Source organism: Engraulis encrasicolus, chromosome 17 (genome assembly GCF_034702125.1).
Source record: "Engraulis encrasicolus isolate BLACKSEA-1 chromosome 17, IST_EnEncr_1.0, whole genome shotgun sequence".
Classification (NCBI taxonomy): domain Eukaryota; kingdom Metazoa; phylum Chordata; class Actinopteri; order Clupeiformes; family Engraulidae; genus Engraulis; species Engraulis encrasicolus.
The window spans coordinates 29,301,152-29,307,157 of NC_085873.1; the positions used below are offsets into that span (position 1 = coordinate 29,301,152).

The 6,006-nt window shown below is 46.5% G+C and overlaps 1 protein-coding gene across 1 annotated transcript in view; it reads right to left on the reverse strand.

The window, feature by feature from the left end:
* Positions 1–6,006, reverse strand: part of snx29 (sorting nexin 29) — a 272,778-nt gene that overhangs the window by 4,215 nt on the left and 262,557 nt on the right. The window lies entirely within an intron of this gene.

Below are 6,006 nucleotides of genomic sequence, written 5' to 3' on the forward strand. Positions count from 1 at the left end.
GAGGATAGAAGATAGGATTAGACACAGAAACAGAGAGACATCTTTCTCTCTCGATACATCACACACGCACACACATGCACACAAGTAGACACAAACGTGCACGCACACGCACACGCACACGCACACGCACACACACACACAATTGTTATCTTGCCATGCCACTCCTGGAATGCTTTAACAAAGGTTAACACAACATGTTATGTAGCTCTCGAGGAGGATGCTAGATACAGTAAAAATGTGTGTGCGCGCACACACACAGACGCACGCACGCGCGCACGCACGCACGCACGCACCAAAGGGCCCTTGAATGTGCAACAAACATATGCATTCAGACCCTTGAGGTTAGAAGATTTTAATATACTACATAATACTGTTGTGTGTGTGTGTGCGTGTGCGTGTGCGTGTGCGTGTGCGTGTGCGTGTGCGTGTGTACCCCCCACTTGTCATCATTATAGTAATGTATTCCCTCTGGAGGGCTTGATGAAGAGATCCACATCTGATGAATGGCACTGGAGTGCACTGGGTGTCAGATGTGCGTACCCCCATTGTGTAGAGGGTGCGTGTCTGTGTGTGCCATGCTTGTGTGTGTGTGTGTGTGTGTGTGTGTGTGTGTGTGTGTGTGTGTGTGTGTGTGTGTGTGTGTGTGTGTGTGTGTGTGTGTGTGTGTGCGGCACAAGTGTATGAATGTGTGTCATACAAAGCTGTGTGTGCGTGTCTGAGTGTGTGCTTGTGTGTGTGTTCGCTGTGTGTGTATCCACGTGTGTGTGTACCAGAGCGATGGTGTCAGACACAGGCGTGGTATACCCAGGGGTCTCACGCTGCTGCATGGATCACAGGGGTGAGAGATTGGGGGTGGCGGGTGTCACAGGGAGCACAGCTGAGCTCCACTGCTTTAGATCACACATGCTCACTCACACACTCATTTATGAACGCACACACACACGCACGCACGCACGCACGCACGCACGCACGCACGCACGCACGCACGCACGCACGCACGCACACACACACACACACACACACACACGCACACACACACACACACACACACACACACACACACACACACACACACACACACACAGATGTGCCGCCACCAACAATACCTCTTTGCATGGAGAACACATTTAACTTAATTTGTTATTGCCTGTGCTTATTATATTTTGTTTGGTGATTTAGAATAGTTCTTCCTTTACTTTCTAACTGTCTTTGAACTCTTTGTCTTTGCACTGGCACAGAGGATGGTGTCTTCAGCTATATAAAGTATAAGGTGAATATAGTAACCTACCCGTCTAATGATTAATGTGCTCAATATGAATAAGAAGCGGTTCAATATACAGCAGGACTTGTGCTCAACAAGGCTTCAGGCTTCAGGAATAGCATCTCAAAATCGAAGCCAAAGTCAACTTTATTGCAAATTAATTCACTGGAAATCAAAGAACATAGACTGGATAAGAAGTATGACTCGCTAGAAAATGCATTGGTCATGGTGTAGTACGAGGGCGTCGCCTGAGGAGACAGTGCGCATGGGCAGTGGGTGCCACGAGCTTCATATATGTTGTTTCTGATATTTTTGCTTAATTTTTCGTAAGAACCCCCAAACTTTTTAGAAAGCTGTGTTTCTTCACATTTTTCATGCGGACGGCCTCGGAACAAAACATTGATACTTCTGCATGAATAATCTTTATCTAGCCTCTTAAACAGCATATTTGTAGCCCAGGATCAGAAGATATTTACTCGCTGTCAGTCAGCAGTAATTGTGGTTGACAATTAATGACAGCTGACGCAAATTCACTGCGTCCTACTGTATGTTCCACACTCCGACCCTGGCGGTAGTGGCATTGCACTTTACCATGCCTTCAGTACTGACCGTAGAAGAAGAAAGGGAGTCCCCTCGCAGCTATGCCGTAAGCCATCCCCATCTCTAATATCCTTGCTGGAAATACAAAGGAATCGACATGACGGTTCTCACCGTCACATTCCCAGACAACCAGAGAACCAAATAGCAAAAACCCACATCTGCCTCAAAACTCTGGGTGCTGGACCAAGGAATTAAAGAGTTAGGGAGTTGGAGGGAAGATCACAGAGTTGCCGGTTCGAATCCCGCCTTTACCTCTCTCGACACCTCCATTCATGGCTGAAGTACCCTTGAGCAAAGCACCTAACCCCACATTGCTCCAAGGATTAAAAAAGCACCAAAAACATGGCTGAAACATTACAAATGTATGGTGGACTTTGGCAATAGGCAGCACAGTTTCAAAGTGCAGCATATTTGCAATACCTACTCCGACCACCATCTTACACAGTGCACCTTTAAAGGTATTATGTTCTTCACACAGAAGTGAATATAGGGGACTCATTGCATTCTATTCATCACTGGAGTTCTATAGAACCACGGCGTCCCCATACTCAGGTCAATGGTTCTTCCCTATCCTATGCAGCCACAGTGTTCATCTGTGTTCATCACTATATGCAGCAGATCTACTGATTTACCAGTATCAGAAGATCTACTAGTTACTGTATAACCCTGAGTAAAGCAAGCAAGCTCCAACTGCATCCCAATCCCACACACGTGCACACGCACAAACACACCCAGCGTACACACACTCATGCGCACGCACGCACGCACGCACGCACGCACGCACGCACGCACGCACGCACGCACACCTCCCCCAGAAACCTTGAGGCATTCACAACAAAGCAAAAAAAAAGGAGGAGGGGGAATCCCTCCCCGTTAATGTAATGGAGGAAAAATATGTGAGCTGAAGCTATTTAGAAACGAGAGGGAGAGCCCAAAATTGAGGAGAAGAAAGCGAGTAAAAAAAGATGAGTGATCTTGACACTTCAGAGGGATCTAATACACACGGGCCCCGAAGGCTGTTTCCCTTTTTGTGTGCGCTGCGCAAAAAGAAAAATGAGGCAATAATGTAAAAATGCCGTATGTGTGTGTGTGTGTGTGTGTGTGTGTGTGTGTGTGTGTGTGTGTGTGTGTGTGTGTGTGGTTTTTTTTTCAGAGCGAGGTAAAGTAAACGCTGGCATACGGCACAGCTCAGGTTGAGGTATTTGGAAAGCGCCATAACAATCTCCTCGCTTTTCATGGGGCTTTGTTTGAATTCCATAACATCAATAATGCATCTCCTCAAAAAAAAATTACCCTGTTTTTCGAGTCACTGGTTCTGATTAAATCTGCTTCCGAGCAATCACAGAGTGCTGAAACTCTTCATGACTGGGTGCAGTCAGTGCAGTGAGTTCACTGCCAGTGAAAATTAAAAGTGTGATAATTAAAAGCGAAGTTTGGTCTGTTGATTTGTTGTCAGTACTCCAGGACTCCATGGAACTGTTGGTTTTCAAATCTTCCCAGCCCATCAGAATGAAATGATAAGCTTTTGAAACTAATGACATGCTCTGAAAGCAGCAAAAAAATTAAACTGAGATAAAGCATACCACATCTTAGCAATACAGGCTAAAGGCCGGCCTCCTAAATTGGTACAACGTGTCATTGTGCTGCATTCATTCTGAATGTGAAAGCGAAAAAGTGAAAGCCCATTGGGAAACTCCAACTCCCATTGTCATTGTGACACAGCACTCCACAGCACACAGGTGAACACTGCACACTGCACACAACGAAATTGCATTTATGCCTCACCCGTGCAAGGGGGCAGCCCTCAGTGGCGCCCCATGGGGAGCAGTGCGGTGGGACGGTACGATGCTCAGGGTACCTCAGTCATGGAGGAGGATGGGGGAGAGCACTGGTTGATTACTCCCCCCACCAACCTGGCGGGTCGGGAGTCGAACCGGCAACCTCTGGGATGCAAGTCTGACGCCCTAACCGCTCACCCATGACTGCCTGCTAGTGCTGTAAAGGGGCATGGTAGCCATTTGATGTCAGCTTATGTCATATTGGCTACGTTAACATGACGTTTTTAATTCCGAATTAAATAGTTCTGTCAAGTTCCCTTCGATCTTTCATTTAATTGCAAATTGTGAAGTGTTTACATGACGTTTTCAAAGTGGAATTAAGCTTTGTTCAGAATTAAAGTGAGTTCATTCGGAATTAAATGCCCCATGTAAGCGTAGCCATTGCCTCCAGAATAACCTCTTTACAAACCACACCTTCTATATATATTGTCTTCGGCTAAAGAGTCTCTGAATGAAAAAAGAATAGAAGGGTACAATGAAACACGTTACAGCAGTCAGCGACAATTCTGGGCAGTGTAAACAGGCTTCCAACTCACAAGTCATGCATTTACTATGTGTTATATTTGACTTTTACAATGCCTTCATGTATTTTACTAGGCGTGACACGCCTAGTAAATAAATAAATATTTTTACTGTGATGTGCTATAAAATCTTTTTTAACTGCATATGTGACGCTCTTTATGCTGTCACTTACAGCTTTATCAAAGACCTTTCCAAGAGCACAGCCACATCGGCATCTTGAGCCATGTCCTGAGGTGTCAGCTTTCTTCATATGGTTTCAGCATGAGCTCAAATGAACTCTGCACTTGTGACAGAGGTCTTCTTGCACCTGTTCGTCCCCCTCTGGGCTGCAAACCTGCGACCTCGTCAACAACAACGGTCCGGCAATGGGAGGCACAGTACGATACCGCTGGACTAAAAGACCAGTCCCCCACCCCAATGGCATCGACACTGTATGAGGCTTTGGGAGGGAGGTTTACTAACGTTCCACGGCAACTCTGAGAGGATCACATTGGCACTTTTTTTGTTGGTCTTTTTATGACTTATTTGAGACGAGATAGTTGAGAGGGACAGGAAATGATTGGGGAGAGAGAGACTGAGAGGGGTCAGCAAATGACCATGGGCCGCAATCGAATCCGTTGGCGCAGCAGCCCAGTGCTCTACCGTTTGAACAGCACTTCGCAGCACACAACGTACACAAAATTGCATGTATGCCTCACCTGCGCCAGTCCAAATGTCACCCAAAGGGAGCAGTGCAGTAGGAACTATCAGAGGGAATTTGTTCCATGCAGGGAAAAATTACGAGACAATGGCGTTAAATGGCGGCGCTCACATGAGCAGCGACCTGAGAGTACTTGTACAGTGTATTCTTAAACGCAGTTTCGTTGTCAAAACTCGTTTTGGTCAATGACAAATAAAAGCTCTTGATTCTTGAATCAGCTGTTAGCACTGTTGCTATCTTGGTCGCATATGGCTCAGGATATGCGGCCTATGCTACTGTTGCTTCACCCAGAACACAATAATGCTCAGGGTATCTCAGCCATTGAGAAGGATGGGGGAGAGCACTAGTTAATTAGCCTTCTCCAACCACCAACCTGGCAAGTTGGGAATCGAACTGGTAACCCTTGGGCTACAAGCCTGACACCCTAACTGCCATGACTGCCCTTTTCCCTATCCTATTGAATTCAGTTTTAAAGGCTAATTACAGACGAGTTTCTCAGGTCATTAAGTAACCACAACAAGGGGTTTTGCCATCTTCAACTGGTGACGTCGTCTCAGGTCACAAGGTAAATGACAACACACCACTTACCCACCAGACCAGACGCTGTTGTTATGCATCTATTGACAACGGTGTCAACTGTAGGGGGGCCATCGATGGCAGTGACTGTGACCAATCGACCGCCTGTGCTGGAGCACAATTAACCGTGATTAGCCGGTGGCTCGAAAGAGTTTAGCCCTCATTATCGGCATCAGAAATGATGTGACATTGGACTTTGAAATGGTAGGCTGTCTGTCTGTCGTAATTCAGTCTGGACTTGAAATAGTGGCATTTTCAACACTGTCTGTCTGTCTGTCTGTTGCAATACAGTATGGACTTGAAATAGTGGCACTTTCAACAGCATCTTCGTTTACTGACAAGTCAAGAATACTGTGACAAGTAGTAGTAGTGTGAGCAATATGCTACAGGCACAGCACGCACGCACGCACGCACGCACGCACGCACGCACGCACGCACGCACGCACACACAGCACACACAGCACACACAGCACACACACACAGACACAGCACACACACACACCTGACCA